Below are 26,452 nucleotides of genomic sequence, written 5' to 3' on the forward strand. Positions count from 1 at the left end.
AAATTTAATTTTCGGAGTGTGCTTTCTGCAAACACTCTTTATGTCTATGAATGCAAATTCAGTTTCCGTAAAATACGCACCCTGAGTGTGGTTGACTCTGGTTGTGTGTCTCGCTTACTTTTTCCTCTATACACATGCTAGGATTTGTCATTGTCGATTTGATGGAGACATAGCACACTATCTTAGTGCAGCTCATAACCATCTTTTGAATATCAGATTTTAAAATAACATTTATTGTTGCTGTCACATGTAGCTCAGAAACCCCTCTCCCCACGTCTGGAACCAGTGATGTGAGGACTGTTTTTATTATTTGGCTAGAAGAGTCATAAAGTATCATCAGTTTGTGATGAATGAGGGCAGCAGAGTCTACCTCTGTCTAGCCTGCCTATGATTCCAGGCTTCTTTAGTAACTTGCTTTTGGCCAAAGGAAAAAAAAAATTAAATGATAACATTGAGGGATACTTTTGGTCAAATCCTGAAGACCATGACAGAATACCAAAGAAATTGTGAGTTAGCAATCCAAAGGGAATAATGCAGATTCTAATGGTAGGTTCAGCAGCTTGATGGATTAATAGCAATGTCTGCACCTGGGGAAAATGAAGAGTTGTGACATTATGTGTTACGGTGTTCTCTACAAAAACACAGAGAAACCCATGTACAAAGGCTTGCAGTGCCTGGTATGGCCTATTTAGTCCGCATGCTTATGGTTGGTTGTGTTGTGTCATCAAAAAGACTATATTCACATAAGGAGGATCTCTTTGAATAAGTATTTGAGCTACATACAGCAAATGAAAGTGACCAAAACGCCCATGACAATCTGAGTCTCTAATTTGTCTCAGTGTACAGATTAAAGTCTTCTATTAAGGGTGCAGATACAATCAGAGGCTATGCACATTACTTTCCTAAATGTCACCAGTGTCTGACAGCTGTAAATAAAAATGATTTACTATAGATTTTTCAAGGCACTATGTTTAATCAATTGTACAATACATGCAAACTCCCTCCAATTATTTTTAATGAGATGTAATGAATCATAACAGATAATTTTAAATATTAATTCTCTTACCATGCATGCAAATGCTTCCATTAAATGTACATTACTTTTTTTTTCTATTATAGGATGTTAGAGGAGACATGTGTCTTCATATGTATTTTGAAACATAAGCAATTCACATTGATTCTGGTTAATGGAGATATGAATATTTAAGGTAATGCAATACATAGCTGTGAAATGTCTTACAACTTTTTTCTCTAGGCCAGAACATTGTTTTTGTTTTTCTAACTACTATTTAGATCTGTGACCTTAGTAAATTTGTTAATATTTAACACTCTAAATAGTGTAAGGATATTGCTAGTATTTGAGAAGAAATTGAGATCTGGTTCAGGTTTTATCTTTGAAACCTGGTACTTTAAAATGTTTACATTTTCTTTCTGAAGTGAGTTATTCAGTTTTCCAAAATAATTAGCTGTTGTACCAATGTTTTTTGGTAGGCTTTGATATGTATCCTTTTATATAATTAGGTTTTATGTCATTGTTTTTTGGTAGGCTTTGATATATAGCTCACACTGATCTTGAATTGGCAATCCTGAGTTCTGGGATTGTAGATACCCGCCACTACCATATCTGCTGAGGATCAACTTTGTTTTTGGTAACACTTCTGGCCTTCTGGAGTTTTATGAGTAATAAATTAGCTTAAAACATGAAAGGTCTTAGAATATTACATGCTCCTACACAAACATTAGTGAGCATCACTTTTTCTCAGAAAAAAACTGTGAAGTAACCTTTTTAAAAAGTTTGTTTCCTTCAGATATAAACAGAAAATTGAGGATTGAAGAGATTTCGGATTTGAAAATTATTTAGTTATTTATGTACTATATATTTATAATTTGTTTCATAGGAAACTTACAAATATACCCCCTACACACACATTTTATATTACTAATATTCTAACTTCATTATGAATATATTAGAATATGGAACTGTCCTAGTCAGGGTTTCTATTCCTGCACAAACATCATGACCAAGAAGCAAGTTGGGGAGGAAAAGGTTTATTCAGCTTACACTTTCCATATTGCTGTTGATCACCAAAGGATGTCAGGACTGGAACTCAAGCATGTTTGGAAGCAGAAGCTGATGCAGAGGCCATGTAGAGCTGTTACTTACTGGCTTGCTCAGCCTGCTCTCTTATAGAACCCAAGACTACCAGCCCAGGGATGGTCCCACCCACAAGGGGCCTTTCCCCCTTGATCACTAATTGAGAAAATGCCTTACAGCTGGATCTCATGGAGGCATTTCCTCAACTGAAGCTCCTTTCTCTGTGATAACTCCAGAATGTGTCAAGTTAACAGAAACCAACCAGTACAGGAACATTTGGGACTGAATGTGGGCTAGGTGTAGCCTTGAGGGTACCATCTTCATGGTACACAGAGAATCTCTGGAAGAGTATTCCAAAGCTTCCTTCCTTGTGTTTTCCTTTCTGTCATGTTGTTGGTTGTCTGCTCTGCTGTAAGTGTAATTAAAAGGTGTTTGTCAGTAGGCAAGAAGAGTGCCTCAGTAGGCACAAAATCAGCTGGCAACTTTATCTTTGACTTTCTTGTCCTAAAACTGTGAAAAATAAATGTTGTTCATATCACCAGTGGTACATAAAAGTGCCCAGTGGTGCATAATGAAATTCTGCTACAGCAGCACAAGATAGCTAGTCGGAGGGACAGTGAGAACAGTAAGCTCACTCCTTAATATTTCAAATATTCTCATTGGTCATCAGGAAGTTTCTCCAACTAATTTTTCCTTAAACTAAAGCAACAGATGGAACTTTGATCTCATAAATATAGTATGACATGTTTTTTTTCCCCATTTTTTATTAGGTATTTAGCTCATTTACATTTCCAATGCTATTCCAAAAGTCCCCCATACCCACCCACCCCCACTCCCCTACCCACCCACTCCCCCTTTTTGGCCCTGGCGTTCCCCTGTACTGGGGCATATAAAGTTTGCAAGTCCAATGGGCCTGTCTTTCCAGTGATGGCCGACTAGGCCATCTTTTGATACATATGCAGCTAGAGTCAAGAGCTACTGGTTAGGTTTAATTTAACAATACATTCACAATTTAAAGAATGAGACCATCAAAATCGGACAATTAGAGAGAGAGAGAGAGAGAGAGAGAGAGAGAGAGAGAGAGAGAGAGAGAGTGATGTTTCTGGGTATCAACATTCCACATTTCTTTCAGAGGTGACAATAATCCTCCACAAAAGGGATTTAGAGAAAATTGTCTGCATTCAGCAAGATTTGCGTACTTGATAAGAAATTATTCAGCATTTTTATCATTGAAATATTATTGGCACTTGTTCACCATTGTGATTGCAGATAGGAAAGTTTTTATTTCTAAGAAAGCAATTTGGTTTGGAGCTGAGATGAAAGGATGGACCATGTAGAGACTGCCATATCCAGGGATCCACCCCATATTCAGCATCCAAACGCTGACACCATTGCATACACTAGCAAGAGTTTATCGAAAGGACCCAGATGTAGCTGTCTCTTGTGAGACTATGCCGGGGCCTAGCAAACACAGAAGTGGATGCTCACAGTCAGCTAATGAATGGATCACAGGGCTCCCAATGGAGGAGCTAGAGAAAGTAGCCAAGGAGCTAAAGGGATCTGCAACCCTATAGGTGGAACAACATTATGAACTAACCAGTACCCCGGAGCTCTTGACTCTAGCTGCATATGTATCAAAAGATGGCCTAGTCGGCCATCACTGGAAAGAGAGGCCATTGGACTTGCAAACTTTATATGCCCCAGTACAGGGGAACGCCAGGGCCAAAAAGGGGGAGTGGGTGGGTAGGGGAGTGGGGGTGGGTGGGTATGGGGGACTTTTGGTATAGCATTGGAAATGTAAATGAGCTAAATACCTAATAAAAATGGAAAAAAAAAAAAAAGAAAGAAAGCAATTTGGGATTAAGCCACTTGCTCTGGACTAGGAATTTTATGCTAGAGATACAAGGGACCACCTCCCTTAGGAACTGTTTGTATCCCTCTCTTTGTAAGGTGTAACTGCCCTTCTTTGTAGTATGTAAAATTGCTTTTGAGGTTCTTTTCTCAATGTTATGCTTTCCATATTAATACAGAATTATGGACCAAATAATCTGACTGATTACATTATAAAGAGCAGAATTTAAAACTGTCATTTTGAGGAAAACAAAGTCAGAGTATTTCTGATAGCTCTTTGATGCCCAGTTTATACTCATTATTTTACTGACACTGATATCAGTTAATAAGCTCAAGCCAGAAAAGTTTTTCTTCAACCACCAAGCAATATATAACGGACTTATCAAACATAGTGTTACTTGGTAATTATTGAAATAAATTCTGGAATGAATATTAATATATAGCTGAATAGTTGATGCTCAAGAGCTTTCAGGTGTGAAGAATTTCTTTTCATAAATGATTCCATCAAAATAAGGCTATGCGATTATTTAAATAATTTAAAATATTTGTCATACATTTGTGCTTTATTTGATAAAATTGAATATATGTAATATTACAGTTAAAGTATATCACATTTGTTTATACTATGAAGTTTTCCATTCATTATCAATTTACATATCTAATATATTTTACATAGAGGAGTATAGCATAGTTCTTAGGTACATGAAATGCATATCAACAAAATAATTTAAGGGCATAAATAGTCACACAAACAAATGTTCATATTATTTTATAAATCTTTAGAAGTAGGAATTTTAAAAGGTGACAAAGTAGAAGATACTGTCAAGGCTAAAGGGAAAATGATGTACCTCCTACCAAGTGCTAATGTTCCTAGAGTTCAACTGAAATTACATAGTAGATCAGCTTATTAGCCAAATTTGTTATATAAATCCTTAGCCTCAAAGATGTCCTCTATAGTATGATATGAAGTGTGGTACCATGATGATCTCACAGCTAATTTTCTCTTGCTAATGCAATAGCACCCACTAGGTAAATTATCCGGAAAACATCCATATTTTGTTTATGATTCTGGTCCAGGGTATGGGAGCTGAATGCGGTGAACCTTTTTGCTCTAGAGGCATGAGGGTACTCAAAGTAATAAATGATGCAGGTTCTTTTAAGGGTTTAGATCAAAGGATTTTGTAGAGACCAGCTCTCAAAACAACTTATTATCAGTCTATTGACTAATAAATTACACAGAAGGGCTAATCCATTCATGAGGGCAGTTTAAATTTGATAGGTATCACATGGTTTCTCCTCTTAAGATCTTAGAACAGGGAATTATTTTTCTTCATTTTATATTTTGCTCTAGTATTTCAGCAGAATCTATGTATAATACAATTTATTTTGGAATTAAAAGTTTTTATATTTCCTCAGGTTTTTTTGGCTACAAACTAAAAAATCCAGCCCACAGTTTCCAAGTGTTACAAGGTTTCACATGTTAAAGCCATTTCTTCTGAGTTTAATTATTGCTATAATTTTAATAGCAAATGTAATTTAAATGGCATATTATTAATTTTATAATTTGACTGAAGATACATTTTTTCAGAATGTTTCTCTTAATTAAGGAGATGAGACTGTTTATTTTTAATTAATGTAGACATTCATGAATAGTTTACTTATTGTTATAATAACAGGAGGTTTGTGTATATATCTTTCAGCTCTGAGGAATGGTAAATAAATAAGATGAAAAAGGAAGATGTGCTGAGGTAATATTATTCGGAACTTTGTCATATCATAATATTTTAAACTTGACTAACTAGCAACTCATCTAAGTTCTGCTAAAAGTTACTGAAAGCAAAAACTTAAAAAGTTTTTGAATTGCAAAATCATTTATATGGTCATTTGTATTATTGCGCCTTTGAAAATTGAAGCTGGGTAACACAATCTTATGCTGGATGAATCAAATAATTTGAATTATACTTATCATACTTTCTCTTAGAGTCATCTTTTCATGAAGCTAAGTGAGGCATAATTGGAGTAAAATCAACCCCATTGTGTTGAAATTCCCATTGCTTCTGAAAGCAGATTTATGTATTCTTGTAAAATGTTAATTTCAAGATTATAAAGTTTCTCAAAGAGATGGCAGACAGAAAAACAGACACTTGAGAGTAATTATACATAGTTAGATTGGAAATTTCCTTTTTAGGTTGAAAATAATTACATTCATACTTATGCTTTTGACACTATTGAAGCAGATTGTCAACACTTGAAAGTACAACTCTTTTTAAATGACTACAGTTCCCAGTGTTCCAGACATTTCATCTTTTGTAACATTTGTTTCTTTTACTCTTTACTCTTTTTATTTAAGAAAACAAATGAAGCAATTGAAAGTGTTGCATTTCTTTTTTTTTTTTTTTATCAGCCACAGTCAACCCATGAGAAGAACTCAAATTAATGATAGAAGGTCTATAACTAGAGTATTTATAATGCACTTAAACTATTAGGAAGCTGTCAATACATATTTAGTACTTTTTAATGTATTCAAGACAATTACATCATTAATGGGGGGGCAGGGCACTTAAAAGATCGTTTCCGTTTCAAAGTTCAGCAGTTGATTTATTATTGCAAATTGGAATCTCTTATGCTAACACACTGTGTTAGTGGAAGTAGCAATGGGGTCACACCCTTAACTAAGAAGCTGTTTGCAATAGATACCTGCTGGTGAAGGGAAAAATTGAAAAATCTGTTTTCTCCACTGCTTTATCAATGGGTATATCAACCACAGTCCAGGACTGGCCTCATTCACAGAGGTAGTTGGTCAACACAGAGAAATTGTTGCTGATATAAATACAAGGATTTTTGCTTTATCTTGGCATTTATTGTTTTACAAACTTTTGTCTGATTTTGAGAGGGAGGGAGGGAGGGAGGGAGGGAGGGAGGGAGGGAGGGAGGGAGGGAGGGAGAGAGAGAGAGAGAGAGAGAGAGAGAGAGAGAGAGAGAGAGAGAGAGAACATAAAGTTGGGTAGATAAGAAAATGGAGAAGCTCTGGGAAGAGTTAATCCCAGCACTTGGAAGGCAGAGACAGGCAGTTTTCTGAGTTTGAGGGCAGCCTCATCTACAGAGTGAGTTCCAGGACAGCCAGGGCTACACATAGAAACCCTGTCTCAAAAAAACAAAGCAAACCAACCAAACAAACATTTCAGATCGCATTGAGATCTTATATCAAGTATCTGAAAGATCAAATATGTAAAACTGGAAAAATACTTGATGGTCTTTAACTTATGAACAGAAGTAAGATTCATCAAATTATGTTAAATATAATTATATATTTTTATCTAAATGTAATTTAAGGACTCAAAGATGATGTTGCACCTTTATTTTACATTAGTATAGTGAATTGTGACTTAAAAAATCCAAGGTGTCCATCATTAGTAGCCATCTAGTACTTACATGAAGCCAAAACTCAACTCAACACTTTGAAGTCAGATAGACGTGGATTATATTTATCAATTTGATAGGATCACAGTCTCAACTTATACTTAAAATTCACAGTTTAATGACACTTTATCATTTTAATTTTGCACATTTAACATATTTAATTATTTGGCATTGCTAATGCTAGTAATTTCACTCTTTCTATTTAATGTTATAATGTAAATTAAAATATTTGGTAATTATGGTCTTGAAATGTGCTAAAAATTTTGGAATTATTAGGAGAATTTTTCCTCCATCAAATTATTGTCCCACTTTACAATGCAGGAGTTTTCCCTGTTTGCTTTGCTGATTGATCATATTTGGGCTGACTATCACTTCCAGTAGATGCAAAGATCATCTTAAAAGAACTTCTTAACTTCAGCTCTTCAGATATAATGTCATAGCGGTGGTTTTCAAAATGAATTGGGCAAGATGAAAGAAAGGTTAAAAAGAATAAAAATCTAGTTAGATAAATATGTACTATAAATGGTGGTGTTGTGTAGTGAGGGAGTTTGGAGTGAATTACTATTAAGTTTCTGTTAAAGCAAGATGAAGTAGATGATTACAGAGTGCATAGTAGTTAAAATAAAGTGGAGAGCTAAATAGCACTGTAGCTCATATGCAGATACCAGAGAAAGACACCTATAAAAGTTGACAGTTTAGTGTTTGTTAGCTAAGAAAAAAACTGGCATGCTTCTTGAAGAAGGGGCATATCCAAAGAAGCACTATCTAGATTGTTTATTGAAACATTTGTACTTTGCTCAAATGTCATGGTGTAGATATCAGCATTTATAAAAGCTACACATGCTATATCATTGTAGTTACAATGCTACCAATCAATAATTTTAAAAGTAAAATCCTTCTAAAACACTCATGTAATCAAATTATTCAATTTTCATTGAAGTATATAATCTTAGGGTTATTGAGTTAGATGTTACAATGGCAGTTTTTTTTTTTAATTTTTTTTTTTTTTTTTTTTTTTTAGTGTTGATGCATGAGAAGATTATAGAGTACAACCTTTGAAATGAAGCTTGTATCACACTGAGATAACTGAACCATACTCTGTACCATGTTTGTTGGTATAGCTGTGCACTTCCTGCTTAGGTTGTCTTCCTTATATCACAGATAAGTGTCTGTTACAGTCCTTTAGATTCATGGCTTCAGATTTCACACTCAGTGCAGAGGCAAAGTAACTATCACAAATGCGCATGGTATATGAAGATATAACCTCCTTCTAACCTGCCTCACTCATAATTCCATTTCTACATGTGCATCATTTTACCACATCACATGCCACCATAAAACTACAAAGTATAATAACCAAAATATACCACTATAAGTTTATTAGAATTGCTCAAGACCAGAGCATTTATTTTATTTTATTTTTTTGACCAGAGCATTTATAATGTAAATGTTTCTGAGGATATAAAATAAGAGTTTTCAATGCTGGTAGAAAAACACAATGGAATAGGAACTTTGAAAGACAATTTATCAGCTCCTAACAACATTAAACATATTCCTCTTTCAGTCTAGTACTATACTCCTTGATATTTGCCCAGTAGAGTTCAAAACTTAGGTTCCCAAAGATAATTGCTCTGACTGTTTACAACAGCTGTTTTTCTAATTATTAAACTTTGGAAGCAATGAAAATTTCCTTCAGTAAGTGAGTAAATAGATAAAGTGTGATATACTCAGACACCAGAAAAGAATGTGCTATGAAGTCATGAAAAATAATGCACAATTATGAAGCACAAGAAACTCAGTCAAAAAGACTATCCCATAACGACCAAATTCATGACATGCTTGAAATAGCAAAACTAGAGATATTAAAGTGAGCAATATTTCCTAGGAGTTATAGGAAAAAGATGAATAGCCAAAGAATAGAACATGGCTGGTGAATATTTATAGGGCACACTTGTCCAGATCCACAGAACAGAAGGCACCAAGCATGAGCCTTCAAGTAATATACTGGCAGTAATGAAGTATTCATACAGGTTGATTACCTAGACAAAATTCACCAGTCTGGTGGGATTTGTGTATAACACAGGAGTGTGTTGTGTAACTTTTTTGGCTCCTCTCAATTTTACTGTGTACCCCAAACTGATTCAAAACAGTGAAAATAACCCATGTATTTAAAAGTTTAGGTAGTGAGAAAACTGACAGTAAGTATTCATGTGTGTCTATGTCTGTGTGTGTATAATATATATATATATATATATATATATATATATAATACACACACACACACACACACACACATATATATATATATATATATATATATATGCCAAAGAAACGTGAGACTGAAGATTAGTTTACTGTTATGAAAAAAATAACTATTAAATAGCCTTTAAAATGACACCTGTCAATAATTCTTGTGAGGTCATTTATGGAAAGGGAAATAAAAGTATATAGTCAAGGTAGTATTCAGATGCAATGATTTTTCTCTTATTCAAATAACACCTTCACGTTAGTATAAAAAAGGTGATGGTTAAGTGTAACAAGTACCGGTAATGGCAATGAAATTAGCAAGCTTTTAATAAGTCTCTGAAGTGTGAACTAGAGTTGAGAAGGCAAATGTTTCAAATGAAATATTCTAAAAAGGTCAAGGTCTTAAAGTCATAGTATTTATGATCCGTTCTGGTTGTGGGATTAGTATAGCCATAAAACTTTTTCTATGTGAGAATAAAGGACACTAAAAGTGCAGAGCACACGACTTGGGAACGTGCTTCCATTGTGATGAATTCAGGTACCATTTCTTGCTTTTTCACACCTCATAAAGGTGCTGCTGGGTGATTTGGGAATGAACAAAATGATCTGACAGATGTTTTCAAGAAAATGTCGTTTGGATTTAAGCTTTTAAAAGTCTGTAGAAAATGTACAGTTTGTGATGGCTAGATGGATTCTGTATCAGTACAGACCAGGAATAGGAGTGGTTCAGCAATCTTTGTAGTGGGAGAGAGCAACAGGGCAGTGTACAAGTTATATTTGGAATTTTTTTTTAATTAAATAATGTCTTGAAGGGAAAATGATAAACAAGTTGTATCCTGTGTTGTAATTGTCTCCATAATTCTCTGTAATTTAATAGTTTTTTTTTTAAAATGAAGATATTTTTGAAATGAAATTCCATATTTATTTTAAATTTGTAATAAACTATTTCCATCCATAAGCCATATTGCACTTCAAGAAGTATCCATGGCAAATTTCCATACATAAAAATAATTGCATTTCAATATTCTCGTATCTGTTGAGGCCTCTTTTTTGACCAGTTATATGGCAATTTTGGAGAAGGTAACATGAGGTGCTGAGAAGTTATTTTCTTTCATTTTAGGAAGAAGTGTTCAATAGATATCTGTTAAATCAACTCGGTCAATAACTTCTGTTAGTTTTAATGTGTCTTTGTTTAGTTTGTGTTTCCATGGTCAGTCCATTGATGAGACTGGGATGTTTAAGTCTTCCACTATTATTGTGTGAGGTGCAATGTGTTTTGAGATTTACTTTGTTTTATGAATGTGGGGGGTTTGTTTTATGAATGTGGGGGGTTCATGCCTTTGGAGCATCGATGTTCAGAATCGAGAGTTCTTGGTAGATTTTTTCCTTTGATGAGTATGAAGTGTTCTTCCTTATCTTTTTGATACTTTTTGGTTGAAAGTTGATTTTGGTCGATATTAGAATGACTTTTCTAGCTTGTTCCTTGGGACCATTTGCTTGGAAATTGTTTTCCAGTCATTTACTCTGAGGTAGTGTCTGCCTTTGACACCAAGGTGCTTTTCTTATATGCAGAAAAATGTTGGACCTGTTGATTTATCCATTCTGTTATTCTATTTCTTTTTATTGGGGAATTGAGTCCATTGATATTAACAGATTTTTAAGGGTCCGTGATTTTTACTTCCTGTTATTTTTGATGTTATTTTTATGTTTGTGTGGCTATCTTCTTTTGGGTTTGTTGAAAGAAGATTTCTTTCTTCTTTTTTCTAGGGTGTAGTTTCCCTCCTTGTGTTGGCATTTTCCATCTATTATCCTTTGTAAGGCTGGATTTGTGGAAAGATATTGTGTACATTTGGTTTTATCATGGAATATCTTGGTTTCTCCATTATGGTAATTGAGAATTTTGCTGCATATAGTAGCCTGGGCTGGCATTTGTGTTCTCTTAGGGTCTGTATAACATCTGCCCAGGATCTTTTGGATTTCATAGTCTCTGGTGAGAAGTCCGGTGCAATTCTGATAGGTCTGCCTTTATATGTTACTTGACATTTTTTCCCTTACTGCTTTTAATATTTTTTCTTTGTTTTCTGCATTTGGTATTTTGACTATTATGTAATGGGAGGAACTTCTTTTCTGATCTAATCTATTTTGTGTTCTAATGGCTTCTTTTATGTTCATGGTCATCTCTTTCCTTAGGTTAGGGAAGTTTTCTTCTACAATTTTGTTGAAGAAGTTTACTGGCCTGTTGAGTTGGGGATCTTCACTGTCTTCTATACCTATTATCCTGCATTTTTCCTGGGTGTTTTGAGTTAGGGGCTTTTTGCCTTTTACATTTTCTTTGTTGTGTCAATGTTTTCTATGGTATCTTCTGCCCCTGAGATTCTCTCTTCTATCTCTTGTATTCTGTGGGTGATGCTTGCATCTATGACTCCTGATCTCTTTCTTAGGTTTTCTATCTTCAGGGTTGTTCCTCTTTGTGATTTCTTTATTGTTTTTATTTCCATTTTTAGATCCTGGGTGGTTTTGTTCAATTCCTTTACCTGTTTGTTTGTGTTTTGCTGTACTTCTTTAAGGTATTTTTGTGTTTCCTTTTTAAGGGCTTCTAGCAGTTTACCTGTGTTCTCCTGTATTTCTTTAAGGGAGCTATTTATGTCCTTCTTATAGTCCTCTTTCATCATCATGAGAGGTGATTTTACATCAGAGTCTTGCTTTTCTGATGTGTTGGAGTATCCAGGGCTTGCTGAGTTTGGAGTACTGGATTCTGATGATGCTAAGTAGCCTTGGTTTCTGTTGCTTATGTTCTTACCATAGCCTCTCGCCATCTGGTTATCTCTGGTGTTATCCGGTCTTGTTGTCTCTGACTGTGGCTTGTTCCTCCTGCAAGCCTGTGTGTCAGTACTCCTGGGAGACCAGCTCTCTCCTGGCAGTAATTGGGTATAGAGAGCTGTGGCACAGGATCAGCTCCCAGTGCAGACATTAGGAATCATTTTATTGCTACTTTTTTCTCCCTAAGATCAGTAGTATTTGGTTTTACCCTTGGTCTCTATGCTGCATGATCTTTGTTTGATTCTTGGTCATTCAAGAAGTGTCTAGCATGGGTTCCATTCCATGTAGTGGGATTTAGGTTAAATAAGACATAAGTTGGCTATTCCTACAAGTTCTGTACCACCATTGCTTACCATATTTTGCAGGTAGGACCAAATATAGAACAAAGATTTTGTGACTGGGTTGGTGTTTGTTTCTTTTTTGGCAGTCCTCAGAGTATCTTTTTGTACCAATGACTCTAGAACATAGGGGTTGAGATTATATGTAGGCATCATCTTGACTTCTCCATGTGCAATAAATTGTGTGGGTGCTGTCTTTAGCAAAGGGGCCTTGCTGTCAGTTTGTGGAAAGAAATCTTGGAAATAACCTAAGTTGTTTGGGGATTTTCATGGGACCCATTTTGGCAAACAACTCAATTGAAGGTGATCTAGTCCTAGAACTGGAAGCTTTGCTGACAAGTGGTTGTCAGCTGGGACTCTGTCTCCCTTCTTATTTGGAGACTTCATTGGGTTGTTCAGAAAGTTTCCGTTGCATTAGATTTCCATATCACCCCTCAAATGCCCCTCAGTTTTATTATCTCTCTCTGCATTTCCTCCTTCAACCTCATCTCCCCTTCCTGTCTTCTTCTGATCCTTTCCTTCCTACCAAGCTCATCCCGACTTCAGCGGTAAAACCTTATTTTATTTCCCAGGGAAATCCAATTCACAAGTATTTTAATGCCTCATAACTTGGAAGGCCATGAAGATTCTTTTAGTATTTTGTAAACATTTCATTTATGTTTTTAAGCTATAGTATTTTTCTGTCATTATGTTCTTATTAGCTCTTAATAGGTTTCTTAGGTATTTCTTTTTATACCACATCCATTCATCAAAACATTTGTCAATATTCTTAGTATGGCTATATAACAAAATATTTAAACTAAAATTAAACTTATATCTTGTTCCAATGCATTCATGCTTGCTGACTTATACTAAGTAAGCAACCACTGTGTCCCAGATTCTACAGTCCCCTGACTGGACTATGAGTACAATTGTGCAATATCTGCTATTGGTCCACATGGTTTCTCCTCTCTGTGCCTGGATTTAGAGGACTGTGAATTGCTGCTGGTAGTCAAATGCTGACTTTGTTAGTCATTGCCAAAAGTCATGAGAGACCTTTCTTTTTCAGCAAGAGTACACAGGCAGGGTAGTGCATCTCCATCAATGGTTGTCTTTTCAGTATTATATTTTTATTTATTGTAAAATCTGTTCTTAAATCTAAGTATTAGGCCCATCAGTCTTTAGTCCTTTTGCTTTTACTACACATTAGATTAATTTCTTTTGCTTCAGGTTTTTCTTTCTTTCTTATATGCCTACTTTTGCTCTACCTGTGTCTTAGGCCCAGCATAGTTTATAAACTAGTCCTGATGGATTTCAAGATGGATATATTTATGCCCTCAGCTTGAAGTGTATCTATGTTATATAGGTCTAAGATATCTATATATGTGTAACAGACCCACTGTTAAACTTCAGTGTTGCTTTTGCTGGGTGTCTTCTGAGGGTAGTCAAACTAGTCATGTTTTCCTTAGTGTGCCTCTCAGCATGCTCCTGTTGACTGTGCAGCTTGTGTCCAGATTATCAAATCAATATTTTGGTTTTCTTTTCACTTATGTTTTATTACTGATCGTCTAAAGTAAAAATCTTGAAGTAGACTTTGAGTTCATTGTAGTTTTAAGGTTTGAAATGTCAGAGCTTGTATTGTTATCTCTGATTCAAAATAAAAGTTTAAAAAATGTTGTTGGAGTGTTAATTTTAATGACAAGCAGTTTTTACTGTATTTTTCTATGTAATATGGCCATCTGTTTATCTATTCACTGTCCATCTGTCTATCTACCTTCATATTTTTATGATGTCTGTGTTTGTACGGAGTAAATTGATTTTAATCATTATCTTCTGAGTCCATGCATATAAAACCAGGAGAAAAGGGCAGAAAATGCTTTAATTCTCCTTATGTATTTGATATTAAAATTCAAAATTATTTTATCTGAAATATGTACACAGTGTCAACCTCATATGATTTTAATTTGGAGTTAGAGTTGGCATTAATAAAATAAACATTTGTGTCTGTTGAGATTTACAGATTTATTTTGTTGACCTATGCATGACATTTAGCTTAGCTTGAGAAAAATAAATAGAGTAGTCCCTTATTAACAGAAAAAAAAAACCATGTTTTATGTTGATTATAATTATAAATGCTCACTAAAGGAGCTATTGCGATAAAATATGTAAAGTAGAAAAATTGAATTTAGTACTTAAGTAGAACTAATATAAGTGAGTCCAATATCGCATGTTTTGAATAAAAAAAAGTGTATTTCCACTGTACTGAAATGAAATTGTATGGAATTGGAAAATTGGCCTTGCATTTTCAAGCTTTCTCTTAAACATCAGCATTATGCTTGACTCACTGCAGCCTCATAGATTGAGTAAAGTTTGTCTTCCAAAGAGGGCTGAGTGAATTTCAATGTCTCTACTTGCCCTTTTTTTTTTTTTTCTGTTCTCACTCAAAGGAGTCTAACCATCTCTCTCATCTATACCCATCTTTTGGCTGCTCTCAGATTAACAACAGTATGAAAACACACCTAGGGATGGATTTTCACCATCTCCAGAGAGTTGACAGCTTCTTGAGAACCATGGCTATTCTCTTTCTCAAGTTTCTCTTCGAATTTCCATAAAATTAGGCCAAAATTTTCATGATTTATTAGTCACGTGATAATCTATAAATTTGAATCTCTTAAAAATGAGTGAATAAGTAACAAATATTGTAAAAAGTGAAATTGGTATTAGGTTGATAGTTTTATTATGCTGTCCTCTGTATGTCGTAATAATGATTTATTATATAGACCTTGGGCATTGTAAACCAAAAGCAGTAGTCATCTAAGCATACATGTTAAGTCTTAGGAATAACTAAAGTTTATTTTAATAAAAAGTGGTAAAAATTAGATTAAAATTAAACATTCAAACAGCACATTTCTTGGAAATAAAATTATACTGAAATAAATCATCAATAGAATTAAGGTAACTATTTATGGGAATGAGTCTATTAAATTTTATCCTTAATAGGATAAAGGAACTACTTATGTAAATAAAATGCCAAATACACATGAGATAGGATAAAAGAGAGTTGGAGTAAAATAGGACAGTTTAAGAAAATCAAAGAAAGCAATCTCAGATTTCCCCAGGAGAAACTGCAGATAGGGCTGCTAAATAATTTTAAGAACACACCTCCAGCAGCTATGTGGAAATTGCCAGCAGGATGACTGGCTGCAGCTGATATTGTCGATTTGTTCATGGCATGGCTTCCAAGTGCCAATCACCTGAAGCCGGAACTCAGCTGACAGAGGTGTGCTTTGCAGGAGTGGCACCAGAGTACAAATAAATTGGGTACCACTTAGCGACCTGAAATGCCACTGAGAGATGAAAGGCAAACTCCACTGAAAGTGACAGCAATATTTTCTTTCCTGGATATGGAAAATATAAAGGAAGAAGATGAGAAACCTTCTTTAATAAAATAAAAGATAGTGCTTCTTTAAACCCATAGCATGGTTCTTAGTATAATTTGGCAAATGCCCTAAAATAAAAGTACATTAAATGTCAAGGCAATCAGAACACAGCTACTGGGTTGCCATGATGTAGTAAAGAAGTGATCTCCTAAGCTAGTAGAAATGGCTACAGGAGCTGGGAAGCAGTGCATAGTTTAGAGCTGTAGAATCTCTAGAAGGGCATCCACCGAGGTGAGTACGATGTCAGCCTTCCTGGAGATCCCTTGTACTTTCCAAAAATATCTCTTCATGATAGATTTCTTCTTTGCTCAATAAATTTTAAATTAATTGATCCCCAGGCACAGACTTCCCATCAAACTTAAAAACCCTGACATTTCACACACATAAGCAACAGCCTGCTAAATAGTCTCACAGAAATTCACACTTAACTTTGAAACTAATCACACATGTCTCCTTCATTACTCAAGACACAATGGCATATTAAATCATGAAAGATTTAGCCTTTGACCATTTGATATTAAAAAAAAGTCTTGGATAGTTATGGGAAAAGCACATTAGCAACAATAAACTAAAATCTCTTTTGAATCTTACAAACGGCAATATCAGATTACAATTTTCATTGACAAATTATCATATGACTATTTTATTATACATGCATTGTCTTTTTTCATATAAAACACATTTATATATTTATATTTATATGCTTAAGGCCTATATATTGCTTTATACTCTTCTGCTTACGGAAAAGTATATTTCTAGCTCTGGCAGTCAAGTGGTGCTTGCCACCAAGTCTCGAGTTTGATTCATAGACTCATAGAGCCTACATAATGGACAGAAAGAAGATACTCCTGTAAGTTGTTTTCTGACCTCCACAGATTCACCATGGTACACACTTGCTTGTACACACTTGTATGCATGAAAGCACGAACTAAAAAAAAATAATAATCATGATGATAACAATAATAATGATAAACTCCTGTGCATTTTATATGCTTAAGTAGCAAAAGTATTAGCTGACATAGTGTGGCATAACAATGATTGGAAAAACTATGACTGTCAACCTTGTTCTCTGGCATTTTAGCTCCATGTGCAGGTAACAACATATTTATTTATTGACTGAATATACAAAATGTTATTTTTATGAAATTAAAGATCATATACATTTTACAAGTATACATTTATCTACTATTGGCTCAACGAAGAAAGAATGTTTATTTAACTGAATAATCAGATTGTCACTAAGGTATTAATAACTAATTGATAACATTTGAATAACTGCTTCTATAAGATGTGGGTTTCAGACAGTGTCTCATTCACTTCTCCAATCAGCAGGGCTGCTTTGGCAAAGGAACATGTTTCTCATGGTTTTACTGATCTCAGAAACTTGGCAATCAATGGCTCTATTCACACAGAAGATCAAATAATCACATTACATTCCTGAGCTCTTTGCATGCTTGGAACTGCTAAAATTAGGATTCTTTCTTATAAATGTTTCAAAGCAGCCCCCTCACATTTAACTTCATTTCATTCCTTAGCATCTTGTGAAGAAAGACATGAAAGCCATCAAAATCTTAGCTATGACATAGTCACTAACTAACAGTTGATACTGGCCATTTTGTCTCTGTAGTTTCACTGTAAATTAAGACCAGATTAACAATTGATAAAACTACACGGTAGAAAGATTATATGGTTACTTTAGTACCTTCAGCAGAGAATAATTTATTTTTAAAAATCTAACTAGATGTCAATGGAGCAGAGTCCTTTAATAGAGAACATCTTGGTCTCTCTGAGTCTGTTTCTCTCACCTATACACATCTATCCTCATGTATACAAAGAGGAATTGCAAGGAAAATACATACAACTTTATTCCTGAATGTGACATTTTCTTGTGTAAAATTTGATTTTTAAATTTCTTTTAGTAAAAATAGAAGTAGTTATTGATTGTCTGCAATCAGTGGAACACATAACATGAAAACATTATTTTGTAAGCACACATAGGCATATACACTGACACACACACATACAAATATATCAAACATGTATATATGCATATATGTATATATATATTCATATAATTTAAATGGAACTAAACCACATAGAGTAATAGTGGTTCTCCCAATGGCCAAAGATTTGCTAACAATAACCTAGTGCCAGCCATGGAAAAGTCTTTCTTCAAATTGTTGAGACCAAAGATTAACTTAATAATTTATAATGAAAAAGTTGGTCTTATTCTAAGAACTCAAGTTTGCTTTGTTTTAGAGTATATTAATGATGGTTCTACAATATTAATAAGAAAGAAAAGAAAAAATAAATCAATGTTATTCAACTCACTGAAAGATTAATTTAATATTTTTGAGAATTTCATATGTGAATAATATTTGTGCTATTTCTATCCTTCTTTTTCCTCGTATGCTTTCCAACTCTTTCTAGACATTATGAATTCAAGAGCTCTTTTTCTATTGTTTTATATATAGCAAAGTTCTTCTCTTTATAAGTTAATTAGCTTAAGCATTTTGCTACAGTGATGAAAGCTGACTAATGGGTCATTTATCTCATATCTGGAGTCTTCTCATTTTCCTCCAGAATCTCAGCAAAGGGAAATTAAATGAATAAGTTGTATGAGAAAAAGACTAAAATAGAAAAGGATGAATAAGTGGTAGACAAAGGACAGATGTATTATGCTAAAATATATCTAGTGCTTCAACTGTGATCAATGCCAACATTTATAACTTTCCCATCTGTATTCTCACAAGCAGCAATAAGATATGTGTCTCAGTTACTTTTCTATTGCTGTGACAAAGCACCATGACCAAAGCAACTTGTAGGAGAAAGAGTTTATTGAATCTCACAGTTTTAGAGAGTGAGCCCATAACCATTATGTCATGGAGCATGGCAACATGAAGGCAGGTATGGCATTTGACCAGCAGTTGAGAGGTCAAATATAATCCACAAAAGGCAGAAAGAGCCAGACAAACAGCTTACAGGAATAGAGTGAGCTTTTAAAATCTCAAAATCCACCTCTATTGACACACTTTCTCCAAACCATATCTTCTAATTTTTTCCTCAAAGCAGTTCTACCAATTGAGAAGCAAGCTTTCAAATATATAAGCCTATGGGGACTAATTCAAACCAACACAGTGAGGTAATTTTTGAATAGCAGTAGAATTAGCCATTGACTGTCATGTCCTCTGAAGAAGAGATGATTCTGAGATATGCCATCTCTTCTTCAGTGAACAATTTTAATACATGACTTGACTATTCAAGATGGCACCACAATAATACTATGCAAGGAAAGCCACACATTGGAAATTACAACTGTTTAATGCTTCCACAGTGGAAGATTACCTTGCAAAGACTTTAAATAAATTCACTAAGAGTTGTTAGCTGTAGCATGTTATATAATTTCTTATTTCTAGGCTTTTAATAAGTGGCTAATTAATACTAATATTTTAGAGTAGATCTACCCTAGAACTGTTGTTGATGTTTTCAAGAAGTGAATACAGAATACCTGACAGCAATATAATTAGAATAACCAAGTGATGTGACTAATTTTAGAAGTCCTACAAATTATGACATATCTAGCTTCAAGAAACATTGAAGAAGGGGTACGTGTGGCAAGATGCTAAGCAGGTGAAGGTGCTTGCAGTTAAATCTGATGATCTGGGTTCAGTTCCCACCATTTATGTTATGAAAGAGAGCATCAGCTCTTTCCTGCACCGTGTCCTCTGAGCCTCATCTGCACATCACACAGACACACAAACACACACAAAGCACATACATGCCAAAAATAAGCAGATTTTTAAAAATCAAACCATCTCCCAAATCCTTTGGACTTCTAAGAAATCTTAGAATACTACAGAATATTCTTTACAATATGAAAGCATGGCAATTTGTTTTTAATGCATTGTGCTCTTCTAGACACAGCCTGCTTTTCTCATTCAGTTGATCTGCTAGAGAAACTACCATGAGTAAGCACACAAGACAGCATGTCAGGTTGACACCCACTTGGGATTGTCTGACCCACTGTGCTGTCTGAATGGCAGAGGAAGGTTCAGAAGGAAAAAAGAAACAACAGTTATATTGCATTGTTTTTTGTTTGTTTGTTTTTCTTTTTTTATTGGGTATTTATTTCATTTACATTCCCAATGCTATCCCAAAAGTCCCCCACACGCTCCCCCACCTAGAGAGAGCACACATTAGCAGCTTGACAACACACCTAAAAGCTCTAGAAAAAAGGAAGCAAATTCACCCAAAAGGAGTAGATGGCAGGAAATAATCAAACTCAGGGGCGAAATCAACCAAGTGGAAACAAGAACTATTCAAAGAATCAACCAAACGAGGAGCTGGTTCTTTGAGAAAATCAACAAGATAGACAAACCCTTAGCCAGACTCACTAGAGGGCACAGGGAAAGCATCCTAATTAACAAAATCAGAAATGAAAAGGGAGACATAACAACAGATCCTGAAGAAACCCAAAATGCATTGTTTTTTATTTGTCCCTAGATAATGTGGATAGTAGGATGAAGCCTCTTTTCATCTTTTCAATCAGGTCAGTTAGTCACTCTTCCCAAGTGGTATAGAGGATTAATGGATGAAGTAGGGAGAGAAAGACTTGCTCCTTGAATGTTGTTCAGTTGTAGCATTTTACACAGAATCCTTCAGATGAGTACAAAGACCAGGGAGTCATGATTTCTGTTTTTCTATCCAAATGACTGTTTTGATTCATTAGGTACAATTGGGTCTTCATGTTATATTCAGTACATTATCATTTGAAAATGTGATTTTAATTTGGTAATAACACTTTTCTCATTTTATCTAACAATTATAAAATGTCTCATAATAGTTTTAAAAGAATGAGAATGGTTAAGTAGCACATAGATGATACTTTCATTTCAGGATAGATAGATAGATAGATAGATAGATAGATAGATAGATAGATAGATATCTGTATGTATACAAAAAGCTATTGTTTAACAGATACATACATATGCATACATATCCCATATTAACTTTCTAAAGCTAGAGAATAATATATTGTGGTTTCTACACATAGCAAACATATATTGTCTTGCAGGTCTGTAACTTGGAAGTCTAACACCTTCATACTACACTGCAATCTATAAATCAGTTGTTTTGTTTTTATTTCTGGAATTTCCATGGAAGAATTCATTTTCCTTCTTTAGACTGTAGAAGCCAGCCCCAATGTTTGACTTGTGTCTCTCACTCTACAGTTGTAAAGCAATCAGAATTACTTCTCTCTTACCATAACTCCTCTTTCCTTTGCTGTTAGTTCAATGTAACTTTTAGGACTCTGGACATGACAGGTAACCTAGAATCAGGAATGTGATTCCACCTACAGATTTTGTATTCTGATTTTAGAATCTAGAGATGGGTATGAGAAAATAATTTGGGAAGGCATTGTTGTCACATGCACATGCATATCCACACAGAGACACACACAGATACACACACAGACATACATATACTTTCTCTCTGTGTGTCTCTGTACCCTATGTGTGTGGAGAAATTTTAAAAGATATCACTACAGGATTGATGGGGGGTGGTGAACAAATTAGGCAGATTTCTTTACATCTTGATTATCCCGACATGTTATAATCAGCCTAATCAAAATAAATGCTATTTTGGATGCAAACTTCAAAATTGTATTTGTTCCTCATTTACTGAGTATTACTGAGACAAATACCATCAATCAAAGTTTATAACTTGGGCACTTAGAAAGTCATTTATTTTAAAAGTTGATGGTGCACTGAATGAATATCACAAGCTCAGAGGCTTAGGAAAGAGGCCAACCAGGAGAGACAATCTGGCCTTCTCAGCCATTGATTTCTGCACAATCAATTGACTCGGATCATGCAGTTAATCCAATTCAGTAGTTAAGAAAATTGAAAAGACCAGCTGTGTGGTTTTGGGGCCCAGTATTTTTATTATTATTTTTTTTTACAAGAGACACTGAAAGCAATGTTATTTTGTTAGCCTGTCTAGACCTTTAGAAAAGGAAAAAAGACAAACACAAAAAGTTTTTCCCCTCTGCTATAAAATATTTTCTAAAAGGAATACTAAAGATATAACCTTAATTCTCATAGGATGTTCATAAAAGCAGAATATACACTATCTTAAATTTCTATAAGTGTTTAGCTAAAAGGAAATAAATTTTAATCAAAATAGAGAAGCCTCAGTCTCTGGAAATGTTTAAAACAGCTTTTAATATCTGAAACAAAGTAATTCTATTTGCCCTTAAATAGGAACAAATTTAAACCAGTCACATGTAGAATGTCAGTAAATGCTTAGCTAATTTATTCTGTCTCTATGTCACTCCTAACTATGACCTGATGAAAAGCTACATTCTAACACAATGCAAAAAATGAACAAAATTAAACAGTCACTTGTTCTGCCATTCATGTAAAACACAGAAATGGCTCAATTAGACATTGCACTATGGAGTGCATACTAACTGTACCAGGGTATAACTCAGTTCATCTTCATGAAATGAATTCGTTTCATTCTTAACCCATCAAATGAAACCTTTCGTTCTCACCACATTCCTATTAATTGTATAGTACTTCACAGCTCTTGTTGAATAGAAGAAGGGAAATTATAGAAAAGGTCACTTTCCCTCCTTACCAGTAGCATGCTAATTAGCTGGGGACACAGGGAGCAGCATGTGAGGTGACTGGATATTTGAACCAGAGTGGGGAAGAGATGATAAAACATGCATGGAATTAAAAACTCTGCAAGAATGTGTACAGTTAATATTTCTACGTTAAAAACAAAACAAACATAGCAGCCACTAGTAGCTGTCATACTCCTATATTGATTCAATTTTATTAGAAATGTTGTCAATTAAAACAATAATAAATTCTAGCAAAAGTACAGTCAAATTGTTGAAGTGAATATTTGAATTGATCTGATGTGACTTTACCACTGGATCATGAATGCATGTCTACTAATTTTTAATTCATTCATTCATTCATTCATTCATTCTCATCCCAATTCCTGCCCCCCTCCTGGCTCTTCCCTTAGCAGACAACTACTAATTTTTGTCAATGAATGTTTTCCATATTCTTTCTGGAGCAGTAAATCACTCATGGCTATCAGCAATGCACTGTTTAATTGTCACAGTGATTCTCAGCTATAGTTCTAAGCAATCAGAGTGAGGTGTTCTCATTTTAGTCTGTGTGAAGTGAGTAGAAAGGCAGACATCTGCTAAAAACAAAGTGACCCCTAAAAAGTGGTGGGGACCCTTAGAAATAAGAGGAACTAAGTGATAAAGCTAAAACTAAGAAGGAGAAACAGAGAAATATAAAACAAGTTAGGGTTCATTAGAAGAAAACCATAGACACAAGCCAAGACAACAGTGTAGCCTCCCTCAGCTTACAACACAACAGGACAAAAATCTTCAACAATTGTTACAAATTTCATCCTTTTGTCTTATGTGAATGGCTGGGCTAGGGTGGGATGTGTGGATTTTTTTCATGGGGGTAAAAACTTCTTATATAAGTGGCCAGATCCACAAATATAACGTGTAACTCAAACATTAACAACATTTCAATTCCATAAATTTTCTTGAGCATGAACTGAACCCTGGTTTCACCTGTTTCTTGACAAAGCTGTTTGGACATAGTCTCTTTTACCCCAGACTTGTCAAAGACAAAGACTTGCTCCAAAGACAGCTCCGTATATAAACACCATGCTGCAATTCTCATATTGAATCAAAGTTATTTTAAAGTTATTACTTTTGTATGCTTTTAAAAATGTTTTATCCCTGTGACTCATGAAAAGGAACAAGCCAGTTAATCTTTTTCATGGGAAGAAGAGACTCTACATTAGCAAATAAAGATTTAACTGTGAAAATCAATATCATATAATAGCAATATTATAATATTTCTTGCTTCAAAACTCAAAAGCCATTTTTTTTTCATGAAAGAATGCACCAAACACATTCGCATTTATTTTTTTTTAAAGCAAATGACAAAAACCCAAATTACCAGCTTTTTTAAACCCAAGCTTAACATTACATATTTAAACAATAGTCAAACTGACGAGGTTGCCGGCATCCATGCACAACTAGAAAACATCCTTAGTGTACACTAAACCAGAAATGTATTACCATTGATGCAGTAATAGCTTTCATCACTAAATACTGAAAATAAAATTGAAGTATTTCTGTTAACTTCACAGCAGGCTGACACTACTCACTCACAATTCACCACAATGGGAAACAGATCCATACTGGTGTTACAGACAATCTCTTCCTAGCACTACTCAAAAGTCACAGGGCTCACCTCAGATTACGATTTGTTTAAAGCAAAGTGCATACAGAGATTACAACAATTTTAAGGACAAAAGAAATAGAAAGTAAGGTCCTTTTTTGTGGTCCCAACAACAAACTCAAAATCTGATAGATGGAGGCTCCAACGAGCTTTTTTATAAATACTTTAGTTTAGGTACAGTTATACAGAAAGTCGAGTTCGTTTCAAATCTTCAAAAAAAAAGTTCCTGTTATTCCTCAAATGGTGCTTGTTATGGTTTAACATTTCTGTTAAATGCGTGCGTTGAGTTACTTGTTATCCATGCGTAGCAGGTGCTCCTTACCATTTATTGTCAAGGACTTTAACTGCCCATCTTCTTCAACTTCTACTCTTTCTTGACCGTTCTCCACAATTCTCTTTGTCGTGATTTTTTTGCCATTAACTATCTTAGTTGAAGTTGATATTGATTTGAAGTTGCCCATTCCACTGCTGCCAAATGACGTTGAAGAAAATGAAGTGAGACCCCCATGACCTAGTGACCCAAATGGAGTAAAGCCTGTATCAAAAGCAGGAAATCCACTTCCAAAAGAAGGAAATCCACTGAAGGTAGAGAAAAATGAGCCGGCACCTTGGCTTCTACTTCCTCGGGGACCCCTTCGGTTTCCAAAAAAGTCATCAAATGGGTCTTCAAAGAAGTCAAATGAAAATGGGTCCCTTCCACCAAAAATTTCCCTGAAGACATCATCTGGGTTCCGGAATGTGAAGCCAAACTCAAATGGACTGTCAAAATGAATTCCACCTCCTCCTCCACCACCATTTAATCCTTCTTTGCCATATTTGTCGTAGATGTCCCGCTTTTTAGCATCCGATAACACTTCATATGCCTCAGCTACTTGTTTGAACTTCCGCTCTGCTTCTTCTTTATTTTCAGGATTTTTGTCCGGGTGCCATTTAAGTGACTGTTTTCGATACGCCTTTTTAATGTCCTCAGGTGAGGCATGTCTCCGCACGCCCAGCACTTCATAGTAATCCACCATGTTTTAACTGACTGTTGGAATAAATCTGAGGACACCGCGGCCAGCGAGGAGGGAAGTCAGGCGGCCAGTCTCCTCGCAGCTGTGGCACAGCTGCGCTGGTGGCGGCCAAAAGCCATATTTTGATACCTGTTAATGAAATAACATTTAAGTGTTGATTTCTGAAGTGGGCCTAAAGTATGTGAGAACAAAGCAACTTGAAATTATTTCTTTCATTTGAAGAAAACAAATATGATTTGAAGCTTATGTTACCAGTAATTATGGAAACGTTCTCCATCATGAGTGATTAGGCATTGCAAAATAGGAGTGTTTATAAAATACATTACTGCAGTACAATTTCTGTTATTAAATTTTTGTCTGAAAACCACAATCAATGAACTTATCTTGAATACATAAAGAGTAAAATGAAAATAATGATTTTTCCTTGTTGTCATGTACTTTGTTAATTTTTTTGTTCATACATTGAGAGATTTAATAGTGAACAAACTATGATAAACAATAGCATTTCCCCCTAACTTCTGGATAATCTTTAAGCCACATCTACATTTGTAAAGTGTATCATCAGTATGCAAATATTACATTTTATAAGTGACTGCTTTGCTTTCAGCCAATATATAGGACAATATTTAAAACTTATTTGAACTCTTCAGTTTGTCCAGTTGGAAATATTACCAATATTATGTACAATGAATGCAATTTATAGAGAATGTATAACTTTCAAATTCTCCTGTTTACATCAGTTTGTAATTGTCTTTCCATACTCTTCTCACATATACATCTTCATTCAGTAAATCATTGGAATTCACTAAAATAATTCTAATGCAATGTGTTGTGGAAGAAAGGGAGAGGAGGAAGAAATAAGGAGGGGAGGAAGAAGGTAGGAGGAAAAGTATACACTGATGCCATTGTTCAAACATTTTAGTGAGGACCCATACAGGACACATACAGGACCAATAGA

General features: G+C 34.8%; 1 pseudogene; it reads right to left on the minus strand.

The window, feature by feature from the left end:
* Positions 24,127 to 25,602, minus strand: Gm4852 (predicted pseudogene 4852; annotated as a pseudogene).

Source organism: Mus musculus, chromosome 1 (assembly GCF_000001635.26).
Source record: "Mus musculus strain C57BL/6J chromosome 1, GRCm38.p6 C57BL/6J".
Taxonomy (NCBI): domain Eukaryota; kingdom Metazoa; phylum Chordata; class Mammalia; order Rodentia; family Muridae; genus Mus; species Mus musculus.